The sequence below is a fragment of the Triturus cristatus genome, chromosome 3_1, assembly GCF_964204655.1.
Source record: "Triturus cristatus chromosome 3_1, aTriCri1.1, whole genome shotgun sequence".
NCBI lineage: Eukaryota > Metazoa > Chordata > Amphibia > Caudata > Salamandridae > Triturus > Triturus cristatus.
The window spans coordinates 900,917,584-900,932,779 of record NC_140583.1 but is presented as its reverse complement, the minus strand read 5'-3'; positions in this window follow the sequence as shown (position 1 = coordinate 900,932,779).

The following is a 15,196-nucleotide window of genomic DNA, read 5'->3' as shown; positions in this document are numbered from 1 at the left end:
CCGTAACAGAATCCTAAATGTTCCTGAAGAAATCGAGGGCAGCGATATTAAAAGCTTTGTAATTTCCCTCTTGAAGGAAACCATATTAAAAGATCTACCGGAGTTTGACCTGGCCTTTGACTTACAAAGGGTCCACCGTGACCCATACAGAAAGAACCCAGGAAGACTTCGACCAAGGAAGATTCTGGTGAACTTCCTTACGTATGCTCCCAAGGAGAAAGTCCTGTCCTTAGCCCTGAAAATCGGGCAGATTAAGAGTAATTCCTTTACTAGGCCATTTTCTTTTACCATTCGATCAGATATCTCCCACACCACGGCAGCAAGACAGTGGGAGTTAGGTAAAAGAATGACCATTTTGAACTCACTGGGGGCTAAGGCCCTGCCTCTCTCCAGGTCATGTGGAACAACCATATGTATACTCTGCATCAAATTGAGGATGCTGACAAACTAATAGATAAAATAAAAAGTGAAGGAGAGGGCGGTGGTGGGGGTGGTAGCGAAAGTGGACTAGATCCAAAATAGGAGGGCTACAGGTATCACCTTAAGGATAAACTGGGTGAAAAGAGAAGCAGCAAAGTATTAAAAAAAAAAAAATGAAAATAAAAATAACCGAGCCAAGCGAAGAAAAAACCTTTTCTACAATATTTTTATAGATAATGGTCGCTCACCCCTTTCATTATAAGTAAGCTATGCTATGTCATCACTATGCCTATGGAGACCCGTCCACAGGGCTTTTGCCCAGAGAAGATGGGAGGGTTCCCCCAGGGTAAAGTGGGTCTAATGGGGTCACTTGGGAGGGGTGGGTTTTCTGTTTGGGGGGGGGTGGGGAGCACAGGGAAGGGTTCTGGGGGGAGAAATCATCAAAACAGTCCTTATCCGCAACAGCGTCTTACTATCCAGGGCATCTGTAAAGTGTATGACTCAACCTTGTGCAGGCGAAAGGAACTTTAAAATTTAATGACATCCAAAATCAGATTTGTTTCTTGGAATATCAATGGGCTTCGATGTCTGCGTAGACAAAGGCTAGTTATGAAATTCCTCGAGCAATCCTCTGCTCAGATTTTTCTTTTACAAGAAACTCACTTAAGTAACTCTGAGTGTAAGATCGTTTTTGGGAAGTACAGATGGGTTGAGCATTATTTCTCCTCAGAGCAGACACTACACAGTAAAGGGGTAGCTATACTGATTAGATCAGGTACCGGAGGAACTATTAGATCCGTCTCAACGGACCAGTCAGGAAGATGGATTTTAGTTCGGTTGACTATTGGGGGGGGAAATTAACCCTAGTATCATATTACGGCCCCAATTCGGACGATCCAACCTACATATGCAGAGTGCAGGCTAAATTAACAGAGGGCACCATCCCGGTAATAATCGGGGGCGATTTCAATATCCTCCTCAATCCCCTTCAGGACAGGTCTAACCATAGCCTACATGTTGCGGCTCCACGTTCCCGTCGAGCTATGATTAATATGATCCATCTTCTAGGTCTAGCAGATGCATGGAGGGCCCTCAGAGGTGTTGACCAAGGCTTCACCTTTTTTAGTAAGAAATATAACCACTCCTACAGAATTGACTACATCTTTATTGATAAGACAAGTCTAGAAAATCTGGGTGACATTTCCATCCTCCCAAGCATACTGTCTGACCATGCTCCAATCTCATTTTCGTACTCAGGGAATAGACCTAGCCTAATCCCTAGATGGACGCTGAAAAGGGCAATGTTGTCTAATCCTGAAATAATCGATGCCCTAAAAATTGCAACAAATGACTATTTCACTAATAATATCGGATCTACGTCCCCAGAGTATATCTGGGACGCCTATAAGGCCTATCTCCGTGGACAGACTCTTAGTATGATATGTGCTAAGAACAGAGAAGAGGCCCTAGTCTTCCAGACATTGGAAAGAGAGATCTCTAAGCTAGAAGGAGATAGGTTGACCTGTCTCCCTGGTAACTTGTCACAGATTCTTAGTGATCTTGAACATCTTCGCCTAGAATATAGGAAGAACTTGGATAATAAAATAAAAGCACAATGGTTGGTTCACAATATGGAAAACTTTGAGTACGGTGAAAAGGCGGGCGCGCTTTTGGCATGGAAAGTAAGGGCCGACCGGTCTAAAAACAACATTAATAGCTTGGAAATAGACGAATCAAGAGTAACATCCTGTAAACAAGACGATATACAAAAGTGTCTTATCTCTGTCTTTTCTAAGCTATATCAAGAAGAGACAGTCTCTATTCCCGGGAACACCCAAGATTGGCTTCGCAATAAAGCATTACCTGTCCTAACGGAGGAGGGCCTTAACATCATGGACGCCCCAATATCCGAGGAGGAAATTAAGCTATATATAAAAAAGATCAGAAATAATAAGGCCGCCGGGACAGATGCCCTCCCCGGGGAAATCTATAAGGCTCTTCAGGACGTGATAGTTCCCAGATTGTGTGAACTATTCAATTATGTCTATAGCTCCAACGGTAAGATCCCCAATTCATGGAAGGAGGCCACGATCGTTCTCATCTTAAAGACAGGGAAGGACCCACTCAAAGCGGAGTCGTACCGGCCAATCTCCCTGCTTAATGCCGACTATAAGATCTTTATGAGCATTTTAGCAGGGAGATTGGTCAAGTTGATTCCACAGCTGATACATTCGGACCAAAAGGGCTTTATCCCAGGAAGGTTCATCCAGGAACAAACGTTACAACTTATTGGTTCCATCGATTTGGCATTGGCGCGGTCGAGCCTTTGGCTGTGGCAGCCTACGATGCAGCGAAGGCTTTCGATCGGGTCAATTGGACCTTTTTATGGGAAACCCTAAGAACAATGGGATTTGGCTCAATGTTTATTCAAACGCTTTTTAGATGCTATGAGGGTGCGACTGCAGCTATACTCCTGAATGGTCGGCTGACCCCCAGCTTTAGCATCACTAGAGGAACCAGACAGGGGTGCCCTATCTCACCCCTGCTTTTTGATATCTATATTGAGCCCCTTGCCCAGGCCCTGAGATTGATCAATTAGATTACTCCCTTCCAAGTATCGGATTACAGCTGCAAGTTAGCCCTTTATGCTGACGACCTGTTGGTCTATACTAGCAACCCCGCTGTGGTTTTCCCCAAGGAAGAGGCAATACTGGAAGAGTTTGGCCTGCACTCTGGATATCTAGTCAACTCCTCCAAGACGGAGATAATGACCTGGGGAGTGGACAACTGGACTGGAAGCCGTAGTAGGGAATTTAGGTATCTGGGGATAACAATTGTTAAAAATTTAGCTGACATTCCAACCATTAACTTAAGCAGAGTAGCTAAGGAAATCGACCATCTTTTTTCCAGATGGCAAAATCTGCCTCTGACCATATATGGCCGGGTAAATCTTGTCAAGATGGTTATTCTGCCAAAATTAACTTATATTTTCAGTACTATTCCTCTTGACTTCCCCAGAAAGCTCCTGGACAAGATACAAGGTAAAATCGGAAGCTTTGTCTGGGCCAATAAAAGAGCCAGGCTCTCATGGAAGAAGCTGAGACGAAAGCTCCTTAAGGGAGGCCTGGCTCTCCCCGACCTTTTTTGGTACTCCATTGCCTTTCAGTTTAAAAATATACGCTCTCTGCTTATTCATTCAGGTGAAACCAACTGGGGGAAGATCTTGAGCGTAATGGTCAGCTTCGAAGGAGGTGGGGTCGGATTTCTGTACAAGTTTGGGGCCCCCAGGTTTTTTAAGAAGGTTCGCCTAAAAGGCTTAAAAATGGCTTTAAATCTTTGGTATAGAGTTAGAGAGAGATGGGGGATTGGATACTATTCGGATTTTTCCCCCATTTGGGACTCTCCGGGTTTACCATTATGCCTACAAGATAGTCTAGCACCATCAATTAAAATGGCAGGAATAACGATTTGGTCCGATCTTCTATCATCAGACGGTATCCTCCCCTGGGAGATCCTCAGATCTAAAATAGGCAGTTGCTTTTCCAAATTCAAATATATACAGCTATGTTCCTGGCACAAAGCCGAGAAAGAAATGATACGAGGTAACTGGGAAATTGAACACTGCCTACAAAATACAGAGACGATTAAAAAAGAAGTCGGACTATGGTATAGGAGCCTATTGGATGCTGATAATCTCGATTCCCCTCCATCATATTCCATCTGGAATTCGTCTGTATTGGGAGAAAAAGCTATCTACTTTTACCCCCTGTCTCTTCAAGCTCTATATTGGTATGTCAGGCCAGCTTCTCTAAAAAAACAAACATTTTTTTGTCATCAATAGGCTATACTATACCCCCAAGAAGATAGCGAGATTCGCCCCATGTTCATCACCGAAGTGTCCTAGATGCGGATCTCTTGAGGCAGATGATTTACATATGTTCTTTGAGTGTCCCTCCCTATCCGGCTTTTGGCACAGTGTTGAAAATACTCTTTCGGCCATATATAGATGTGAGTTTAAACTAAATCTAGCAACAGTCTTCTTTGGGGTACACACCTGTGTATTAAGTCTGCTTTCTAACTCACAAAAGGGGTTATTCCTCTGTCTCATCATAATCGCACGGAGGGAGATATGTAATTGTTGGAAAGACCCAATGCCCCCGCTGTATGAGAAGTGGTTGGCAATCGCACTCAGCATGGCCCGTTTGGGAAAGAGTGGCCTGAATGACAATGGTCAAAATATCTGGTCATATATCCTATCTTGGGGTACCGAAATGAGGTTGGTTTAAAGTTCCCCTCCGGTCCAATGATTACACCACATCACCACACCATGTACTAAGAAGCTGGCCTGGTCTGGTCTAAGCTAAAGCAGTAAACAGAAGCCCAAGGGTGTTCTCAGGTAACAACGGGCTTTTTGTTTTTATTGCAGACGCTTAAGGTGAGATGAGGACTAAAAAAAAAAAAAGACTTGTAAAACCTTTGGTTTTAGGCCTGTATACCCTCATAGATCGATTGTACCCCAATTGCTGGGTAAATTGATATTAAGTTCTCCGCATATAATAACTGGGAGAGGCCAGTGGGCCAACTCCCCGGAAACCCAGTTGATCACGCTGGGGTCGTCCACTATACTTCCATCTATAGAGCATAGGCTAAAAGAGTATGCTGGAGTTAATCGACATTCTGCTAAAACCCATCTCCCTTGAGGACTGGATTTGGTTCAAGCGGGTTGCAATAAGCTTGTGTATTGTGCTAAAATAGCGACCCCCTTGTACAAGCGCCCTGTGATGTTCCCCCAATTAAACTGTATCCCATTGATTTTAAGAGATGTTTCTTAGAGCCCTCTATATGAGTTTCCTAGAGGCAGACTGTGTCGTCCCCCAGCAAGCGCAACCCTTGGGAGACCTTCTGTCTCTTTCGAACATCATTCAACCCACAAATATTCAATGACTTTTTTAAAAATGCATTGCATTTGTCATTACAAAGTGTTACATGGCTCGTGAGCTGGTTGCATGTGAACAAATCTCATACAAAGATCAAGTAACCCATCCCAAATTGTGACACATTCAGTTGCTTCAAAAGAGAAATTCAAGTTCAAATTCATAATCAAATTGACATATAAACAAAAAACAAATTGAGCTCCTAGCGCCCCCCCCTCCAATTCCCCCCCTTGGCCTCCCTCAGTCCCAACACCCTGCCCCCCATCCCCCCCCAAATAAGCGAGCAATCAGGTAACACCTGAATGATGGATGCCTGTAATAAAACCCACCACCGACCCCGCTGTTTTATCAAACAGCGTTTAGAGACATATTAAGCCAATAGGACAAATGGAAAAAAATGAAGAAATGCTTGCCTAAAGCAACATAAGGAAAAGAGAGGGGAAAGAGGTGGAACAGCCCTTGTCTTAACTTTTTTGCCTTGAACCCTGACTTGGCCTAAGCTCAAAGTTCTCAGAGATGCCCGTACTTCTTTTCTTCCACCTCGACCGGTTAAAGAGAAGCCTGTCCAATACCTACCCCATCCCTGTCCTCTACCCCTTCAGAAATATAGGAAAGAAGAGAAGGGTGTCTAGCATCCAGATTTTTAGACTGTCACACTATCGATTAGAGCTGACGGCTGCTCTTCACTCATCCGCTCAGATTCTGCAGCAGAATAGCCCTTATCAAGGAGGCCCTCGAAGCTGCTCTGTTTATGATCACTACAACCCAGACGCCACGTACAATTTTTCCCTGAAGAAGTTCATTGTATGAACGAAACGCGTTGGCTGATAACTTTCTACATTTGGATTTTCACAATAAAAGACTGTCTAAAGACAAATTCCAAAAGACTGTGAGACTTACTGAAAACAGTTTTCTTCATATATAAAAGGTGGTGCACCACTTCACTCTTGGGCTCAGTATCTCTCTGCACTGCAGTTAGCACCAAACAACGGCTGGTGCTGGAGTAGCCTGTGCACACCTAACCTAATTGACTATTGATCACCATACTAAGGGAACACAACAGGGGAAGTGCGGTCAGTGTGTCTGTCGTTGTCCGCCTCTGCAAACCGCTTGAGATTTTTAGACTTATTATACATGATAATCACTAGCTTTGTCCTTTTATAGCCTTAATTTCAGAGAGATATTCTTGGGCTTTGATCTCGGACAAAAAAGTATGTGAGGAACCATTCATGATGATTTTCAGTTTGGCAGGATTCATGAGAAATACTTGTGCTCCTAATTGCTGAAAGGGGGTAAATAGCTGGCAGAGGCGCCACCTTCGTTCCACTGTAGCGTGGCAGAAATCAGGTTTTGGGAAAAAGGACACGCACTCGAAGCACTTCTGGGAGTTTTGCCGGGCCTGTTTGGAAACCATCTGTCTGAGTAGAAAGTTTCTGAAAAACACCAAGAAGGCTTGGGGTTTCTCTCCCGCGTTGGCATGCTGTTTCTTCATGGTGAAAGGGAAGCGGTGGGCCCGCTGGATCTCGTGCTCCCATTTCCAATCTGGGTGTTCTTTCACAATGTAGCACTGAGGATCTTAACCCTCCACCCCTTCAGGAATCCCTAGTAGGGGGAGGTTGTTTCGGCGCTGTCTATGCTCCTGATCTTCCATCTTCCACATGACATCTGTCATGCAGGCGCCTTGGGTGGAGCACAGATCTTTCAGGGTGGTGACTTCCGTTTCCAAACTTTCGGTGCGGCCCTCATTCATGGTAACCCATTCCCCAATGTCAGAGCTGATTTTGTTCAATTTCCTAAGTCCCCCTTGCAGTTTTTTCGCAGCACCCTTAGCTTGTATGCTATTGATGCCTGCTCCTTTCTGAAATTGTTTGATTGATGATAAAATGGCTGTCAAAGAGGGTTCCTCTGGTTGATCTGGTGTAGCTCTGGTGCTCCCTGTTCCTGAGATCTTGTAGGTTTCTTCGCCGTAGGGGAATGTGAGTTGTAAACCCAAATTATCCCACTTTAGCTGGCTGTATTTTTCTGATTGTTTCCCCCTCCGCTTGACAGATGCAATTCTTTGGCGTTGGACCGTGCTGGTTTCTTTGGAGAGGTTGCTACAGTTAGTGTCAGAAAGGTCCCCATCGCTGGCCGTAGGAGAGCTTCCTTCAGCCGCGGAATTGGACCCGCTTTGATTTGATTTGCTTTGATTAATGGAAGCGAGATAACAGGTTCCTTGCTCCTTTTTCTTGAATGAGGACCCATCCAGGGCCTGGTTGTTCTCGCTAGAAACAATCAAAGGGAGAGCTGCGGTTTCAGGATCTCCAATAGGGGAGACCATGCTGATTGGTATGGTCTCTAGCTGATGGGGTTCCAATGCCTGTTCCTGCCCAGGATTTTCCGATTGCTGCGAGGTAGACTGTTGTGTATTGGGTTGCCCCTAATTGCTGGTGTCAGAATTTGCATGGCCATTACCATAACCTCCTTTGGAGCTAGTAACAGTTTGTTCTCCTTTAGAGGCCACTGAGGGGAACATTTTAGCAATTGAGGGTTGGGAGCTCCCCCTTCTTTAGGCTCCCCCACCATAAGTTTGTTTGTGGCTCTTTTGTTGCCCCCAGCCTCCTGTTTACCTTTAGGCATCAGGTCCATCTCAGAGATCTGGGCGCTGTGATAGAAGGTCCAGTGTTACCGCCGAAGGCAATCTCGGCTTTTAACCCCCCGACACCGTGGGCCGCCATGCTGTTCCCACTTCGGCATAAAACCTCCTTTCGAGCCCCCAATGACTCAGTGGGAAACGCCAAGAACAAGAGAAGAGCAGCTAATCGGGGCGGAAAGCGATCCGAGGCAAATATCGAAGCACCATTGGTTTTTGTGCTGTTGCTCCCAGCGCCAGCACTCGACCTCGGTGAAGACGAAGAGCCGCAGCGGCTTCTTTAAAACGCACACAGAGCCCAGCAGAGCACCGTCCTTGAGTCAGACTGCATTGCAGATGGCCGAGTTCACTCGCGGCGGGGGTGGCGGTGAGGCTGTGAATTACACAGGCACCATCCTGCTCAGGCCAGGCATCATATTGTAATGGGCCAAATGAAAAAATATTGCTGCTTGGTAAAATAAATTGAACAAAAAGAAAAATAGTCTGATGAAAACTTCCTTTTATTGGGGATCAGGATAACAACATCAGTCAGGACTTTGTTCATTTTCTTGGTCATATTGTAGGACAACCTGCTCTAGTTGAAAACTGAGGTTATTTCTACAGAAGAGGGATCCCAGGCAGCATATGAATGATGGATGAGGTGAACTAGTACCATAGGAATGGCACCAGCTGCTTGAGAAGTTTATTGACATTGATACATATTTTGTGATGCCAGGGCATACAGGGATGGTGAGAGTTCTTCAATCTGTGGCTCAAATAACATTAGAAATGCACACCAATCATTGAGAAGTTGTTCAAAGGACAAAATTGGTCCAACATAACCAGAATTTTGCAGCATATACATGTGCATTGCTCAGCAATACTTCTGGTGTGACTGTAGCAGCTGCAGGAGCCTTTCCACATCTAGGAAAGCCATTGGATATGCTGCAAATGTAGCTCGAGGATGATTTCAAATGTGTAGTTTGTAAAAAAAAGACTGGTCTTACTTGCAGAACATCCGTTTTGCAACAATACAAGATAAAACTCTCAGAAAGCCATTTATGTCCCTATAGTGCACAACTTAACACTGGCTTTACATGACTACACATTCCATGTTAGGAAACAGAATTGCACAGTAGTGAATGACCTAAAGGATTTCCGCAGCTAGGGTTGTGTTCATCTAAACACATATGGGAAAGAGGAAAATTCCATGATTGATTCAGATATGTATTTTGCATTTATGCATACCAGTCTAATGACTTATGTTTCTGGGACTCATGAAAATGGAACATTGTAATTGGAAGGGAAATTACTTCTTGTATAGGCCATGTGACAGATGTATTTTCACTAACAGAAAATGTGGTTTCCTCTATTTGTTCAATAGTTTCTTTAAATTATTTTTATTAAACAGCCATTGTCACACCTTTACATTGATATAGACACAGAGCATTTGGTTGATTATGAAGCAATGAAAATTACACATCACATACAATCGTACATTACACCATCTTGTTTCCTGGTCCCTCTTGTATTTGTTATCCGCCCTTTTTAACTTCCCCATATTTCGATTTCTGTATGTCTCCCATGAGGACCAAATCTTTTCCCATTTTGCCGGACATCGTCTACATTGATATACCCTTTTCTCTGCCTGTTGGCACAAATCTAGGTCGTTCCCCCAGTCCCTAATCTTTGGGAGATCAGCGCTTACCCATTATCTTGCTATATTCCTTTTAGCCATACCTGCAGCCATCATTAGCCATATTTTAGTGTGTGTAGGCCAGTTGATTTCCTCTGTCATCCCCAGGAGATGCCTCCTTGCTTCCACAGGAACCTGTTGTCCCATCACCTCTGTCATGATTCCAATCACTCCATTCCAATAACGTTGTAGTTTAGGACATGCCCAAATGATATGGAAAAAGGTTCCTGTCTCCTCACACCCCCTGGTGCAGAGATCTGTGTCGATCCAACCCAATTGATGTTGGAATGTTCTGGGGGGTATGACATGTTCATGATCCGGAGCTGGATCAACCTAAACTGTGACCTTATGGCAATCTCTCTGGGGCTCTAAATGGCTTCCTTCCAGTCCGCAATAATCTGTCCTCCAGTGGGGAGTATTCAGGCAGTATATCCCCTTCTGATATGTGGCACCTTAGGGCGTGTCTTAACAACATAACAAAATCTCTCCAACTCCTTTAGTTGGTATTCTTTTTGTAACTCCTCATGGTTCCCTTTTGCCATATGTCCCCAAGCAGCTCTATGCCTATGAGGTTCAGTTTATGGGAACCTTGTAGCTACTTTCCCTCCCTCAGCATGCCGATTTCCCAAAGTGGGGTCTGTTGGGTCAGTTTTTTCTCCCACCATAATTGTTTTGTGGTCTCCCACCAGGTCCGCCTCACCGCTCGTGTCTGTGGTGAGAGGGGTTTTCAAACTTTCTTACAGTATAGTGCGGTCAGGTAGCCACCGTTCCCCTTAACATGCCTGTCTACCCAGTATGCTGGCTCAGATAAAGTTGAGAAAACACAGTCGTTAATATTGAGTTGTGATGCCAAGTAATAGCTTCTAATGTTGGGGATCACTGGCCCCATAAACTCCTTGTTGTAATTTTCTTAGTGAAATGTGTGGAGCCTCCCTCTTCCCAAAGTAGGCTCCGAAGTTCTCCGTCAATTGCCCTAAGAATTTGCCTGGTATCTGGTACGGAATATTTTGCAACACATAGAGTAGGCGGGGGAGCACCATTATCTTGAATAGCACCGCCCGACCCATTAATGAGACTGGAAGTCGTCGCCAGTGGATCACATTGTTGCGTAATCTCACCAACTGCGAGTTCAGACTAAGGGGCATGAAGTCATCCTCTGACTTGGTTATATGGATGCCTAGATATTGGAATTCCTCCTGCCGCTCCAGGGCTACACAGGTAGACGGGTCTGGAGTCCTGCAGTCAGCAGGAAAACCAGTGATTTATCCCAATTTATTTGGTTACTGGAATAGCTGCCAAAAAGCTGAAATATTTGGATAAGTCTATGTTGCGTCTGACGCGGTTTTATCCATTAACTCATTGCTCCTGAATTGCCAGGATTGTACATGGGGCGGGAGAGTGTAATCCCTAATGGGACCCTGGAGCACCACCTCTACCGGTGAGTGGTCCAATATGCCTCTGGCTTTGTGTTGCGCATCCTTGAACAGACCTGCATGTATACTGTGTGTAAATATATAGTCCAGGCAGGACCCGCTGGCATATGCCACTGAGATATGTGTGTACTGCCTAGTGTTTGGATTATGAGCTCTCCATAAGACTGCAAGCCCCATTGCCACCGCGAGTGCTTGCAGCAGACCTGGTCTGATGGCTCTATCGGGCATTGTGCTTTTATTTGTCTTTGGGGACATAATAGAGATCATGTCACCACCCAGTATTGGTAGTCCTTGGGGCATATCAAGGAGTGTTTTGTTAAACTCTGGAAAAGTCTCTGAGTGGAGTGTCGGTGGTATATAAACGGAGCATACGTTGAGAGTGGCCCTCCTATGTCTCGGATAAAGCCACATATCTGTCCTCTGGATCACGCCTAACACGGCACATCATAAAGGGGGTCATGGTTTTTGCTTAGTATTTCCACTCCTCTTGAGCAAGATCTGCATCCTGCATGGGCTAATAAAGTATAGCCATATCGATTCAATGCTAAGTTATGATTACCTTTTAGAAGTGTCTCTTGAAACAGTACTAGGTCTCGGAAGTTCCCACGCAGATATTGCAGGACCATTGTGTGCTTAACATTCCAGTACAGGATCATCATGGTATTGACTGATCATGATGTCATTGCTAATATATACCTCCCTTCCACCCCTGCGCCCCTCCTGCCCACCTGTCCAACTGAGTCTGTGACTTGTGTACAGTTTGCTTTGGTGTCTCTAATCTTAACTCGAGCATATCACGAATTATACATACCAAACAAGTAAAAAAAAAAAACAACATACCCCTTTTATCAATACCCCCTCCCTGCCACCCTGCACTGTAGGTCTAGAACTACCCACTGCCCCAATTTGCAGAGCGCCTGACACCTAATCGTGAACATTCTACTTAGTGTGGTCGGTTGACACTGTGTCTCTTGTTTCCATGCTGCTCTCCCACTCCACCCATCTCTCTGTTACTATCATTTATGTCTAATCTCACTAAAAGGGTTTCCTGAGGTGTAATTATCATCCCCGATACCACTCCATGTACACTAAACTCACAAAAAAGTATTGGGACGTTGTGAATTTTACAAATAAATAACTGCGGTGTAGGTGTAGGCAGAAAGTGTAAGAAAAAAGGGGGAGCATTAGTCTTATAAAGACGAGAACCTTCACTCACCCAAAGGTGACATGCTTCATCATTGGTTCCCTTTTGCACACTGTGACCGCAAGGTACACCGTGTGAGCTACAACTCTCCCTCAAGAGAGGAGCGTGAGGTGTTTTCAAATCATCCAATGGAAGTCGGAGTGAGGGGAAGAGTGCAAATTAAGTGTAAAGGTGTTTTAAAGCTAACTCATGTGAGACAAAATTAGCTTTAATCAGTGTCCCCAATGGTTAGAGCTAAAAGAGCTAAGTGAGAAATAGGGGTATAGATATTCCCTATTAAGGTAAAGTCAACATGTTTCTGCCTGTGTGACTTGCTGGTTCATGCCATTCTTCAGGACCCACTTGTTGTCACCCTGCTACTTTTGTGCAAGAATAATAATTCTAAAATGTGAACAATATCATACTTTAATGTAATGGCATCCGTCAAAGTGGTACCAGCTACAGTACGGTCCACAATCACATGGGTACTACTAATGTACCTCCACCTTCCAGGGGTCCTTTACTGACAGATCTCAGGAGTCTCCATCTCTAAAGGTCTTTACTCGAAATGAGGCAGAGCAGTCAGATCCTGGCTGATATGGTTTTTTTTCAGGGTTCCTGGTTTGGGCGGAGGTACTGGTGCTCTGTGGGCTCTCTCAATGGAAAGACGTTTAGGTTTCAGTTGATTGAGGACTAAATCATCCAGGAAAAGGTCCACTGAGAGTCCTCCATTCCCTCCGGTACCTATACCACCCTGATTTTGTTTCTCTGGGCCCTCCCTTACAGGTCTTCCAACTTTGTGGCCATTACTTTATGTTGTTGCGATAGTCGTTGCACTCTTTCTTCTAGTCTTCTAGTAATGGAATGAAGGTCTCCGAATTTTTTTTCTGCTATTGCGACTTTCCCTGAGGTTTAATTCAAATCTGCCCGGAGGAGATTTATCTCCATGGTGACCTGGTCGATTTTTGTCTCGAGTGTCTCTCTCAGGCTGTGAATCAGTGCCTCTGTTTATTAGCTCCCAGATGCCACAGTTCCATCTGCCATCGTGTTCCTGGGTACTGCGTATTTGTCTAATGTTTACTCTGAGGAGCCGGTGCCCCCTTTGGTCGCATTATAGTTATTTTATGGGATTGTTGTGCATCCTTCTTTCGCCAATGTCTAGAGCGCTGGGCTATTATGGATTTCCTTGGTGCAGTCACTCTTGGGGTATACCCTGTCTTTTCTCTGGTCTTACTACTTGAATACAATGTGTCTGTTGTTACCCTGGTTCCTGTGCAATCCTAGTAATTTTCTGGCACATCCATCTTCCTGGAATTCAAATACTCTCCTCACTGACCTATTATGGGTTAAGGTGGTTCAGCGAGGACTGTTACTTCAGCTGCTCCTTATGTTTCTGCCATCCTGGGGTATCACAAGTACTCAGCTATTACTGATCCTCTCAGAGGGCTTCCTCTTCTCTTCTCGTTTGTCACCCAGCATGTCTCCCTTCTAGATTTTGTTTTGGGCAAGGCCCTGAATTTGTGAACTTGGTATCCGGGGTTCAGGCACTATCCGAACTGCTCTCCAGACTGTTCTTGTTACTCACACATTTGGGGTATAATTTCTCATCATGATTTCTTTTCTGTTACTTTCTGGTTCCCCCCTCTGCTTCCAGGTGGTTCCCCCAGCCAATTTTCTCTTTTCTTTTTGCCACTGCGCCCGCCTTACCGTCCACAATCATTTGTGATCAAATCAGAACCTCCTCCTCCTCTGTTTCTTGTTGCAGGTCCCCGCAACGTACAGGTGGAGTGCCCCAGTCTCCCAGCAGCTTCCAGCTACTCTGCTGTCCATGCTCACCTCCAGGCGGGGGTGGTAGGATCTAGAGTGCTCCCTTCATCACTCCACCTTGTCAGGAGTCCTCAGTCGGGCAACCGCCCACGTCGTCAGCTTCCGCTCAGCTTTGAGCTCCGTCCACAGCCCGACTCCTGTCCCTGGGAGCATTGGTCTCAGCCTTCAGGACCACCCATTGTCATCCGGCCTTTGTCAGCGTAGGTCTCGGTTTCCCTCTTCGCCGCAGTTTGTCTTCCACATTCTGTGATTTCCCTAATGGGCAAACCCCATTGTTTGGGACATCCCGAAGTGTACTGAGCTACAGGACCGGGCATATAAATGTCGGATCGAGGACGGTTGTGAGAGGGCCTTCACTGAGCCCTTAGGCGATGCGGCCATCTAGGCTGGTGCCAAGCCGTGCCCCCCTTTAGGTTGATACTTAATGTGGTGTAGGTGAATTATTTTTTAGCCAATGGTTTCTGTGATCACGTTAAATTGTAGGGCTCAAAAAGGGCTGTTTTATTTGGGAGATGGATGCCAAGGCACTTGGCCAACTTAAAGAGATTGTAATGCCCAATATAACTGCATTATGACTCTTAATTGAGCCTGTCCCTTTTGCAAATGACCTAAGTCTCCTTTAAGGAGATTTAATGCTGAGGACATGATGTTGTTTCATAAGTTCACTGTTTTAGAGAGTGTGGGCATGCCATTATATAGAACTTTAACATTTGCTTGCATAATTCCTCTATCCATTTGTTAAATTATTTCAGCAGCTTGTTTTCTGAATATTTATTCCACTGATTGTAAATTACATATATTTTTTAGTTGTAGTGTGGCGTCGTCGTAGGAGGAAATCAGAAACATCCACATTTCCTTTAATTAGGGACAAATGCTGCTTCACAGCCAGTAGACTGGAATGTGCTAATTAACATTGGCACAGCTTACCCACATTATATGCAGTAACAAATACAGTATGTGTATGTTATATCTGCAATCAGGGCAACTAGCTTTTTGAACAGGAGTTGTATAAGGAAAACAGTCCATTACTGTATTACTGTATGAAAGTCAATTGGTCATAAAGCTAGACTTTCAGGAGAGAATAGAGAATAA